Source organism: Acomys russatus, chromosome 13 (assembly GCF_903995435.1).
Source record: "Acomys russatus chromosome 13, mAcoRus1.1, whole genome shotgun sequence".
Taxonomy (NCBI): Eukaryota; Metazoa; Chordata; class Mammalia; order Rodentia; family Muridae; genus Acomys; species Acomys russatus.
In genome coordinates this window covers 34761958-34775806 of record NC_067149.1, presented here as the reverse complement: position 1 = coordinate 34775806, position 13849 = coordinate 34761958, and positions in this window count along the sequence as shown.

Genomic DNA, 13849 nt, shown 5'->3' with positions numbered 1-13849 from the left:
CAAACAATTATGTTTCTTCCCTAACAGAAAAAAAACATTTAATTATGAGCCCACTCATGGCCTCCAACTTTAAATTAGCCACTGTTTAAGTGAGGGAGGCCTCACTAAAAACATTATAGTAAATGAGCCCTTAATTATTGAGGCCCATGCACTCACTAGTCTCCTATGCTTTTTGTTATTTCTAGATTGTTTATTATCATGGTCTATTCTTTATATTATGTCTTCCCTTCCCCTAGTTTCCAACCTACTGATGTCTTTTCTACTTTTAAGGCCACTAGTTTTGTCACTGGATCCTCTTTCTTTGTAGTCCCTTCATGGGGACTATATGGGGACATTATCATCTCACTTCTCCAGCGCTCCTTATGTTGTATCATCCAGTGTATGATCTGGCTATTTCTGTCCTGTGTGCTCGTATTTTAGTGGTTCCAAAAAAATCCACATCAGAAACCCAAAACATCACCTTTGACCTCCAAGCCAATTTCTCTATTTACCCACTAGATGTCTCTAGTAAGATGTCCCAAAGACTTGATACCCTAGGAGCATATAAAGGGGGAGGAAGTCCTCCTCAGGCACAGTCATAGGGGAGGGGAGTAAGGGGAAAATGGAAGGGAAGGAAGAATGGGAGGATACAAGGGATGCAATAACCATTGAGATGTAACAAGAATAAATTAATAAAAATAATTTTTAAAAAAAGATGTCCCAAAGGAAACAGGTTCCTAATTGAACATGTCTCACCATGAACCTAAGGGGGCTATTCCCGTTCAAATCACCACTACTTCCTTTATTTAAACTCTTCTTCCTCCTATGTCTTTATTGATAGTGATTTTACAAGTTAATAAAGATGCTATAAATAAAGATTAAAACAAGAAGGTAGGGAAGGAAGATGCTAATAACCATATAAATATGCAGTTCTAAGTGTTTTATATGTGATCAATCATCTACTTCTTATACCACTTATGTTTGAGAGGTAGAGTTACTGTAGTGCTCTTATATATAAATGATGGAAGCAAAAAGAGGCTGAATAACTTGTCCAAAATTATATGTGAAGATTCAAACTCATGGCTCTCAATCTTACTAGTTTACTATTTCTATCTCAAGAAAAACAAACAAACAAACAAAAAGTACCACCTCCCAGCCAGCCAGCTGCAGAGGAATATAGATAACTAATTCTTCCCTATTACCCAATTAGGCACAAATAGAAACATTTGTATTCTTGGAAGAATGTACTGAAGGAGGTGAAAAGAGGTCTTTCTGTTTTGCTAAAGTTATTCAACATGGAAAAATGAAAGGCATTTAGGTCTCATATCTCAGGCTGAAATTTCTATTCCTAATTCTTGGTGTCATAAATCTTTTGTTCTGTACTAGAATAACCCAAATGGCATGAGTATGATGGTTCAGTACACAGCTGAATCTAGAATTTGAACTTAAGCTGGGTAAGATACACCAGTCTCATTCTAAGAGACATTTTTTCTTTACCATGGAATGTTGAACAGAGGATGGAGCCCTGCAGAATACTAAATTTAGCTTCAAATAGGTTCAGGATCATGATGCTTTGCCTTCTTCATAAATACTCTTGGCCATGTATAGTGAATTCCACTATGAAAATATTAAGGCAAGTTTTCTTCTTAAAGAAGTGAATAGTTGGTCTTCTTGTGGAGCTCTTGTCTACTCTGGGTCCTTCTATCCGCCCACCCCACTCTTCCATAAGACTCCCTGTGCTATGTGCAAAGTTTGACTGTGAGTCTCAGGATCTGTTTTGATCCCCTGCTGGGTACAGTCTTCAGAGGACATCTATGGTAGGTTCCCATTTTGCCTGCAGAGACTGATGCACCAAACAAGGACAATCCATGGAAAGGACCTAGTTCCCCTGCTCAGATGTAGCCAAATATGTAGATACCCCTAGTATTTAAAGAATATAAGCCAACATGACTGTTCTCTATTATGTACTGAACAACGTTCTGTTCAAGAAATAGTTGTGTTGTAACAGACTCTAAGATGGATACTAAGGATTTAGCCAAGATGGACATAAGCTAGGAAATGGCTAAATGGACAATTTACATAAAGGTATCAAATATACTTCAGATCAATAATAGATCATAAATATGTTATTTAAAAATAAACTACACATGATATGGTGTAAAATATAGCTCATAATTGATATATATATATATATATATATATATATATATATATATATATATATATATATATATCAATAAAGATATACAACTGGAGCTGTGGGAAGCTGAAGCTATCACCCTCGCTAAGATGGCGCCTGGCAACCTGCCAGGCAGGATGACTTGCAATTCTGCTCCTGGTAAACAAGTCCTTATTTGGGTTGTGGGCCGTGCTTTGCTCTGACGTATGCATCCCGCCTTGTCGGGAACCAATTGGAGCTACCGACGTAAGGGCTGATGATTGGTTGAGGCAGAGGATATAAAGGGGCACGGAGGTGTTGGGGGAGGAGAAGCGAGCGAGTGGGAAAAGAAGCTTGCTAAAAAGGTTCCTGAATAAACTGCCTGGAGAAGAACGCTCGGGTCGTGTCCTTATTTTCCTCTGGTCGGAAGGGACGCGACATGGAGCCTCAAAGGTGAAGAAAAAGTCAGAGGTACCAATCCCATGCATCCACTTATGTTACTTTCTATCCTAGCAGGAGGAAGGAATATGTCCCTTCCCTGTGTCATATCTCTTCTCCTGTTCACACTCTTTACTCCATCTGCAAGACAAACCACATTTGTGCATGGAGGGAGGTGTTAGATTGTTAAGCCATGTGTGTTGCATGGGCATATACATGTGTGCACACATGCATGTGGAAGCCAGAAGTTAATCGTGTCTTGCTGGTAATCTTGCTTTCCTTTCTCCATCACTCTCCACATTTTTAAATGGGATCTTTAACTGAACCTTGAGCTTTGCAATTTAGCTAGACTATCTCACCAACATGCCCCAAGGATCAACCTATCTTTGTTTCCCCAGTGCTGTGATTATAAATGTACACACCACACCACAACATCCCACTTTTAAAAACCAATTGTAGATCTGGAGGACTGAACTCAGGTCCTCATTATAACAGTACAAGTAATTTCCTAATGGAGTCATCTCTTCCAGGTTCAGAATGTACTACTAGGGAAGAGATAGTCATACCCAAATCTGATACAAGATGTTCTGACTATGAGGACTCTTTGACACTAAATAGTAATTTTCTCTAAATACTCACCCTGGTCCTCTCTTGCCCCATGGAAGCTCCTTCTACATAATGTGAAAGATAAGTGTGGAAGAGTCTACCTGTTAAGATTTCATGAGCTGAAAACAAGTTGTCTCTCCCACAAGTAACATCTGGGGACCAAATCTGTTGTTCTGATTTTGGCTATATACTTGTGGCTGAGTATGTCATCGTTTTGAGGCAGTTGAGTGAACTAAAACGTGGTCTCTTCTACTGTGTTCCCAGTCAAGGTACATTGGAATGAGAGCAAGGATATTATGATTAACAGCCCACAAAAGCAACATACATAGGTAGATGAGTTTCCCAAAAGATAGGAAGAATTACAATCAGAAAGAAGATTGGAATACAAGCAATACCCACTACCGTATCAGTTGTATGTTAATTTCTACAACTGGATTCTGGGGATGGAGCAAACAGGACTTCCTAGTAAGTGAGATGGTCAGCCTGCACTTCTGTATCACCTCCTAGAATCCACCACCATGGTTGTGCCTAGATTGCTCTTAGATAGCTTTCACTGTATATACTTCACCCTGACTCTCCTATTTCCCTTCCAGAATTATTTGCAGAAGAGAATGACAGTCATTTGATGAACTGCAAATGGTGAACATGATCTATGCTGTGGTCCAAGAACAACTAAATTAGGTATCATAATACAGTTCATCAAATATTTAAAATGCTGCAATCAGATGAAAGGTTTATTGTTCCAAAAGCACTAATGATACATCCATACTTGTTGCAAATTGTTGTTTTATGCAAAGGCTTATTAGGATACCAGGTGCTGTGTTGTCTGGACTGTTCTTTTATACAATATTTTTATTTTTTTTCTTTGACCCAGGTATTTCAATAAAAATTTATTCTGTTGTAAATTCCAATGACTTTCCTCTTGCCCAGTTGGATGGCAAAACCTGATAAAGTACAAGTAGGGAAAAGAAATGTTTGGTTTGGGTTTCTTTGGGACCAGGAAATGTTGTTGATCTAAGTGAAGAGAGAAGTCCTTTAAATTTTCTTAAAGATTCAAGTATGCAAGAGAATTGCAAACATTTGTCCAGGTCAGATGAATCTAAACATATAAATCTTATTAGCTAAACCAGGAATGGTTCTGGTTTTCCTTAGAATGAGCTCAGTGGTTTGCTCACTACTGGTAAAATAGTAATTATCCAGGGGCTGGTATCAGGAATCAAGGAAAAATGCCACAATATAGATATGCTACAATGAGCAAGGCTCATAGAAATAGCTTTTGAATGCCCAGTGTTTTACCGGATGGTCTGAGAGGCCTCTGTCCCTTGATGTTTTAGAGATGAAGATTTCAGAGTATCCGATTCTCCATAGTCTTAGTGCGTTGGGAAGAAATAAGAACAGTGCTCTACATCACAGAGTATGGAGGATGATGCTATAGATGCAGGCCCTCAATACCCTTACAAGACAAGATGACTGAAAATGTGTTCCCATATGTGTTCGAGCAAAATAGAGATACCCAAGGCCTCTCCAACTCATTTGAGGAAAGGGCTTGGTTGACCAGGAGACACCTGAGAGGCTCACTCACCAAAGTGGAAAGGGATCATCATTCCCTTGTAGATTGTCCCAGACTCTCCCTCTAAAGCATCCTCATGACAATTCATCCCTTTGATCAGGATAAGACATAACTCCTTACCTTTAATGGAAGGAATTACTTGGGTATTTGGACCTCACTGTATATGTCCCAAGAAAAACCAGCAGTACATCTTCCCCAGAGATAAAACAATGGAGCCCAGGAGTGACTGAGGGACAGGTACACGCTAAAGCAACTAACTCTCTGTCAAGGAGGAAGGCAGGCTCCATCTGGCAAACAGATGGAATCTTCCCTCTTAGCACAAAACATAAATTAAATCTCAGTATCCGCCAAAACAGAGTTGACATTGACTCGGTGGTTTGCTCTCCTCCTTAAAGAAAGAAGCCATTTGTTTATGAAGTAAAACTTCATGACAAATTTTTGCTTCACATTGTGATTATAACACCTAATTTCCTAATTAAACATGCTAATTGTGGGTAGTTACCTAGCATAACTGCAAAGCACAGAAGTATAATTATGCAATAAAAAACAGCGCTTGTGGAAGTTCTGTGGGAAGGGAAGCTGGCAGAGAAGGCAGGTGCTCAGTGGAGAAGAGTGAGGACGACGAAGGGGCACCACTGGCTCTTACTTACACTGAGTAACAATTAGAACTCAGCCCTGAGCTTGGATTTCTCAACTTTTAAGTCTGAACAAAGCTCCTTTTGTAACTTGGCCATGGTGACAGAGCCACTGGGTAATGAAAGGGAAGGAAACACTTTTTTTTAACAGACCCAAACGATCCTACTTACTTCCGGTTGAGACTAAAATGAGCCAGAAGCTTCCACTGGGGCCTTCTTTGGCACTTTCCCTCCCGCCACCCACTGAGACTTATCCCTGAGACTCCAATTTCACAAGCAAGAGGCAGTTCAAGAAGATAGTAGGCCAGGAGAATACAGTTACATAGTAAAGGGATGCCTGGGGGAAGAAATAAGGACAGTGGAAGAAACGCTACTAAGCTTGGACTTAAGAGCTTGTTGAATTGGTCTAGGAACTGATTGGGAAAGGGCAAGGGGGATTTTGAAGAAATGTTCCTGAAGACTGTAGATGGGGCTCCTTTAATGTTTTCAAGAGACAAGAACAAGGCTGGGCAACTGTCTAGCTCATCTTTTGATATCAAAATTGTTCTGCATATAGTGCTGAAATCTGGGACCACATGAGGTCTACAGATATGTGTAAGCTCTTCACTGATCTTACCCATACTTATTCCTGATCTTTTGTGTCTTTGTGGTTTCTTTATATGTGTAACTTCCTCATCATCTGTGTATGTATACATGCAAAAAATGACATATATAAGCCTGTGCATTTAATTTGTAGATTTTTTTCCCCTACAAACCATTATTGTCATCACTCTCCCTCAGTGTCCCATGTTTTGTAAGCCCTCAGATTCAAGCATTTCCCCTGATTCTCCTAGTTTTCATTCTCTCAGCTCACCATCTCGGTTTCTATTAATTGAGGGTTTGTGTTTCTAACCAGTAGGCCAAAGTTCAAGACCAACTAAGACCTAAGCTTCAATTTATAAAAGAACATGATGGGAAAGTTGAACCTATGTCATATGAATAAACTGAGCTATTGCCAATGTAATAGCCCATAATTATGTCCCCATTATTCCCTGCAACAAGCCATGTAATTCTGCCACTGAAATGTCCTTTTAAAATATTACCCATGAGCACAAAACTACCAAGGTCCACTTGTTTTCTCAAGTCATGGTGTATACTCAGTTTCAACTGTAGCCCATGGGCTATGAATTAAGTCTCATCACAGAGAAGTGTCAGAAGAATTCGCAGGTGACATGAAAGTCAGAGACATTTTGATGGTACTGTGTCAAGATTCTGTTTCTGTTTACCACATTCCCTGAGAGGCAGGACACAGCTGAGCCTGACATCTCCCCAGCATGTTGTCACCATAGCTGGGACTTTTTTTTATTTACACAGGGATCTCACAGGCATGGTAATTTATTTTCCTGGAATGAAATACAGCAACACGCCCCTAGCCTTCACATCACCAGCAGCACCCAAGGTAACACAAAGAAACCACCAGAAGCTTGACAGGCATTGTTTTGGCAGTACAAGCTAACCAAAAGAAATTTCTTGAGGGAAAATAGATTTATATCTGAAAAGTTCATTTCAGTTCATATGACAGGCTGAAGGGGCATGAGATGAAGATTATGCAATGTAGAAGAAAAGATATTTGTGATATTGCCTTTCTTAGCTCACAGTGGGAGATCCGCAAAGATGGCTAGATCGATATGTTTTTAAGCAAGTGTTTGTTAGTGTTTTAATTTTTTCTCCAGCTTTATGATTATCATAATTGCATGTTTTAGAAAATAAGTGGAGGAGGAATGTTTCCTTTATATGTTGGAGGGTAGACTTGTGGAGGTCAGAGGCAGAGCCTCTCACTGCACCTAGAACTCTCAGATTTAGCTAGTCTGGGTGGCCTACAACTCCCAAGGATCCTTCTTTCTTTGCCTTCCTAGAGCTAGGATTACACACGCATGCCACTGGTAATACGCTTAGTTTTTTTTTTTTTTTTTTTTTTAACATGGGTGCTGGGGATCTGAACTCGGGTCCTCATTGGTGCAAGCAGTTCTCTGGCTGAGCCATCTCTCCAACCCTAAAAATGCTTCCGTAAAAACACTCCATTGGATGCTTTAAATGTAGAAAGCCCTCCTAAGGCATTCTTTTATTTCCATTTCAAGATCCTGGGCTAAGACCAGACGTAGAACACTGGCCTAACATAAGTAAGTCTTGAGTTCAATTTGCACCATTGCAAAAAATAAAATAAAATAAAAACAAAAATGATACACACACACACACACACACACACACACACACACACACACACATATCAGTCTTACTTGCCAGGCACGGTGTTCCATGCCTTTAATCCTAGCACTCAGAGAGGCAGAAGCAGGAGGATCTCTGTGACTTCAAGGCCAACCTGGTCTACAAAGCAAGTCTAGGGAGCCGGGTGTGGTGGCGCATGCCTTTAATCCCAGCACTCGGGAGGCAGAGGCAGGCGGATCGCTGTGAGTTCGAGGCCAGCCTGGTCTACAAAGTGAGTCCAGGATGGCCAAGGCTACACAGAGAAACCCTGTCTCAAAAAAAAAAAAAAAAAAAAAAAGCAAGTCTAGGACAGCCAATGTTACACAGAGAAACTCTATCTCAAAAAACAAAACAAAAACAAAAAAATCGCTCTTATCTTCAGATAATTTTAGATTTACAGAAAATTTGCAAAATAGTTCATATGCCCTTGACTCAGGCTCTGAATTCAACTTGCACCACTGCAAAACAATAAAAATAAAAATGAAAATAACAACAAATACAAATCACTCTTATTTTCATATAATAGAGAAAACTTAAGGAAAATTTGCAAAATACAGTTTATATGCCCTTGACTCGACTTCTTCTTCTATTAACACCTTGCAGAACTATAAACCATAATAAACTAAAAAATCTCCACCTTCTATACTACTCTTCCTTGACTTTACTCTAAATTTATGCTAATGTTCTTGTTCTGCCTCAGGAGCCAATGATGTATGATCACTTATTGGATTCAGTTGTCGTGTCTTGTTAGAGTTTTCCAATCTGTTACAATTTCTCCTTTTCTTTACCTCACAGTATTCACACACTGAAGAATACAGCACTTCCTCTTAATTGAGGGAGTACATCCCAAGTATTCTATAGTTGTCTGAAACCACTAAGCTGTGTATGTATGTTCATTTTACTTACCCACATATACTGCAAGGTTCACTTTATATATTGGGCATACTAAGGAGTAACAACAATCCTTAGTAACAAAATATAATAGTAATAGTAATATAACATAATCAAAGTATTTAAGGCCAACCTTGTGACATCTAGAATTTTGCATTTAATATTTTTGAACTTTGCCTGTCCAGAATCCAGACATAGCTAAATCACAGTCAAGAGATAATATTGTCATGGTAAATTGTTATATAGAAAGCCCTCCAATTGGTGTTTATCAGATGTTTGCTAATTATTAAATCAAAGAGATACAGCATCAAAAGGGACCATGGAGGTGCCATGTCCATTTCATGGTGTCTGACGAAGGTAACATGATGTCTTTCAGTGATGACAACCTTCATCACTTATTAAGGTGGTATCTTCTACAGTTCTCCACTACAGTGTCAGTATTTTCCCTTTGTAGTTATTAAATCCTTGGGGGAGACCTTTGAAATTATAGAAATACTACTTCTGCTTTTAAGTTTAAACTTTCACTCACTAATTTTCATATCCATCAAGGTTTCTATCTGGCAGTAAGCAGCTGTATGTACTCTAAATATGACTTGCTAGTTCATCTCTAAAGTAAAGCTGACATTTCTCTCTGTGTTTGTGTGCACATGCTCATGTGCGCATTATGTAGAGACCAGAAGACAGTCTCAGTGGTTCTTCCTCAGAACACCAGCCACCATTCGTATTAGAAGGTTCTCTCATTGGCCTGGAACTCCCCAAGTAGGCAAAGTAGGCTGGCAGTAAGTTCCATGTGTCTGCCTGGCTCCACTTCTCCAGCAGTGGCATTGTGTAAGTGCATGCAACTAGGTACAGGGATTGGGTTGTTTTTGTTTTTGTTTTTGTTTTTGTTTTTTCTTTAAATGTGGGATCTGAGAGAGCAAACTTGGATTCCCCTGCTTAGAAGACAAGCACTTTACCAGTAAAGCCACTGTCCCTGGACCTATTTCTCCACTTTTCTTCAGCTTTGATGTGTATCAGCTAGGGCTAAAAGATACATATTCTTCTCCAGGGCTGATGATCTGGTAGTGATTTACTATGATCATTCATTGTTTTGCTAGAGTAGATCCAGCCTCTCTGATACCTTCACTGCATCCCTACTCTTCTGTTGGAAAATATAAACACCTCCTTACTCCCAGCACTTCAAAACTCTCCAGGCTCATCCTGGATTTTTGCTGTCCTGGTCCTAGGAATAGTTTTTTTTGTCAATGTGCCCTCTATTGAAGAACAATGTTTAGAATGGTATCTCTAACGTGTCCCTCATTTTTTATACGTTTTAATGTTTTCTTTGCTGAATAATTGCTTCAGGAGTTTTCCGACCCCCAAAATTCCTACCCCAGTTGTCAAACAAAACCAGACTCTGAGCTCCAAGCACCAATAGCACATTGACATGTAGTCCTACTTAGTGGGAGTAATTCTTTCAACTAGGCAATCATTAACAAATGGATAACAGGCTGTCAAATTGGATGCTAGCCTTAGCCCTGCATCAGGGTCTTCCACAGGCCCTGACAATCCATTGTTGCTAAGTCAGAAAGAAATACCAGTGGAGGAAATGGTGTAAGGAGGAAGGAAGGTCTCACAGGGGAGGCTACAGTGCCCGGGGACCTTGACACAGGTCTTGGAATGTGAGCAAAGCAGCAATGTTTGAGATAAGGAATATGTGTTGCAAGCACTGAGGGACACATGTACTTTCCAGCTAGACCTCAACCCACCTCTTAGTACTTACATCACCCATTTATGACATACTGGCTGTTACTTCATTTTAGTGACAGCGGGGTTGTGTTATTTGACATTTCTCTAGGAAAACAGGGTATCTAGAGTCACTGGAATTGCCTTTGAATCCCATCTTTCCCACAAGTGATATAATCCTCACTCAGAGATTTCACCTCTCAGAACCTGTTTCCTGACTTGAGAAGAGAAATGGGAGTAGGTGCCTCATCATAAATGCCATACAGTTAGTGCAAAGCACTCAGTGTCACTTCTGTCACATGGTAGATGTTTGCAAAATGGCTGATAATGGTGCTTCAGCTGGGATTAGAGAAATAATTAGCTGTTATTTGACCTATCTTTGGGATTTTTTTCTAACTTCCATTGAACTAGCAAGTGTTCACAGAATTCGGTATACAGAATACAACAGGGGAGAGGTTCTGGCTTTTTTTTTTCAAACTGAGGGTATCACAATAAGACAGAAAATGCCTCTCTGGTTATTAATTACAGGGCATACTTGACATAGCTAATCCACTTTGCATCGGGTGCTATGATGATGAAATTTTCTCTGCCCTGTCTTCATGAAACCAGCAACAGTAATGACATAGGAAAAATCCAATCTCCCTTGGCATGATTAAGTAGGATATTAATTACTTTTAGGGCTGCAGGTACCTTTGGGGCTATGTTTAGGTTTGTATCACCTGTAAATATACTCACACAAAAAAACTGGGACTAAAACAAATCTTTGTGATGATTTAACTTAATAAATTTGATTTTCTCAAGAGAGACCTGAAGAATCCCATGTCCCAAGGTGACAAACCTAGGTCATAAGTCTCTGCCTCTGCCTCCCTTTTTTAAAATAAATAAAATATTGCCTCATAGGTAGTGAGCTTTCATTGCTGAGAAGTGAAAATTCTTTCTGTCTCAGTGACTATTCATTTTTTAGACTTTAAAAAATAATGTTAAAATGTTATTATAAGGAACTTCCAAATTAAAAAAAAAAATAATCATGAGCAAAAGTAGCCAGACCCAAAGTTTATGCATCTCAATGAACTTCTATGCAATTAGAAAAGCCATTCTAAAGCTGTGGAATTCCAGAGACGATTTTATATTTTTACTACCAAATATATTTTATGCATTTATTCACCACCAGAAAACATCAAACAAACAAAAAACTCATGACAGAGTTAAAACACAACGCCAACTAGCTTGATATCCACCTCCATGACTCAAGTGTTCACTGTTGTAAAAAGATTTTTTTTTTTTTTTATTTTATGTGTATGGCTGTTTAGCCTATATGTTTGTGTCTGTGTCATGTAAATGCCTGGTTTCCTCAGAGGTCAGAAGAGGATGTCTGATACCCTGGAACCGGAGTTCCTGCCTATGTATACTTGGAACTAAATCAGGATCCTCTGCAAGAGTAAGCAAAGATTATTAACTGTGGAGTCATAGCTCCATCCCCACTGGCTATATCCTGTAGCTGGCTTCTGGACTATATCCCAGAAACCAGCTGGTTTTATACTAATAAGAAGTGAAGAAAAACTATAGAGAATCAAAAGAAAAATTAAAAGCAAATGTTGTGCCTGAGAGGTGTATATGCCTACTCATATGTGCTGCAGCGTGCTTACGAAGATTGGAGGACAATTTCAAGTATTGGTACTCACTTTACATCCTTTTGGAGAAAAGGACTTTGGTTTTGCTGTTGTGTATACCAGACCAGCTGCCTTGAGTGTTTCTGGGCACTCTGTTGTATCCAACTCCCACATCACTTCAGGCAGAGCAAGGTCACAGCTATGTGCTGCTGCATCTGGCTTTGCACGGGTTCTGACAACTAGATCATCGCACTTGTGCAACAACCACTTTCCCCACTGAGCCCTTTCCACAGATGCAAGAAAGATTCTTATCCACGGTAACAAGGTCCTGTGAGCTGACTCATTTTCTCATCTGCAGCAGCTCCATGTGGCCACTGGGAGGGGAAGCACGCTTCAGCTCTAGGATGTGCATCTAAAGTGGTTGAATCCTTCAGTGGTAATCAAGGAAGACTTTGTAAGAGAGGACTTTACTCATTGGCTCAGAACAACAAGGGTAGAGATTCTGGATGGCAGAGGTAATGTGACCAATTCCACCAGTTCTGTTTACTGGGGTGCTCATTAAGATTGTCTTTCATCATCCCTGGACTTTGTATGTTAAAATCTGCAGGAGGAAACACATGGAAGAGACACTTTCAAGGGCTTACCACATGGCTAATGAGCAAGGATGGTATACTTCTTGTGGTTACAACTTTAACTAATAGGCAGAAAGGGAATTTGAAATTTTATCTCCTAGTGACTATAAAGCTGCATCACCGTACTGTAATGATTAGCATAATCATTAAAAAACAGTTTAGTTAAATTTAAGGAAACCTAGACACATGAAGATGCAGTGTCTTCATCAAAGCAAGTCAAGTCCAGATAATACAAGCCTCCTAAATTGACTCTGATGCTTCGAAATAAAATCCTTGGAGCACCAATTACCACGGACTCTGAAAAGCAATTATTATCAGGCTCTTCTTTTCCACAGTGAATTCTAATTTAATTACATCTTCTAGGTTTAAAATGGAGCTCTGTACTGTGAGATAGGGAGAAAGGAGTGCATGTTCTTGGGGAAATAGTACTTTTTTTAAATTTTGAGGGTAATTAGTCATGGTCATTCTGTTTCCACGAGAAACACAGGATTATGATTTCATCATTTTTAAGTAGTCATTAATACAAAGGAATTCTAGTCTTTGTTTGGGGAAATATGCACCTGGGTAGAGTGGAAAAAAGACCTGAGTCTTTATATTTAGTATCCTCCCTTCTCAGCTCCTTGGTGCTTTCCTGGGAGCTTGTTCTGGTCCCAGGTAGATCAAGTTTACAGATTGGTTTTATTGATTGTGAATATTTAACTATTATGTCTGGCTTCAGTGCTTGTTGATGAAGTGGCCATTCACACAGCTTCTGAAGACCGCTTCTCATCTATAACACTGGAGAACAAAAGTGGATGCGTTTGTCTCTGGCAGGAAGCCAAACTGTATCGACTTTTTACAGAAAAGGTCTTTCCTGTCATTCTCACATTGTGCCATTTATCTGGCAGCACAAAGACCTCTCCTGTTTCTCAACATGCCATCCCCATGGATGGGGCTGACAGACTAACCAGGGTCTGTCCCCCGTGGTAAGCATCCTGCATTCACAGGTCTTCTGGCTTATTTTACAAGACAAGAAAGTCCACTGGAACAATTTTTAAAAGACTCCCTCATGGTCCCCAAGATGTCAGGAAGAGCAGGGGCTAGAACTAGGGTCACCTGCCTTCCACTTCAACAAAGGCAGGGAATATTCCATGATATTGCATGACAATGTGGCCCACTCCATTCTGAACTCAGAATTTGCCATTGACATGTAAAATCAAGATCATTTCCATTATCATACCATTTATTTATTCAGTATGTATTCATTATTTGCTCATCTGTGTACTTAATAACCATGGTTATTCCTTGCTTCTCCAAAACAATGAATCTAATTCCCTTTGTAAATATCTTTTTAAATTTTAAAAATGAAAATATTACATAAT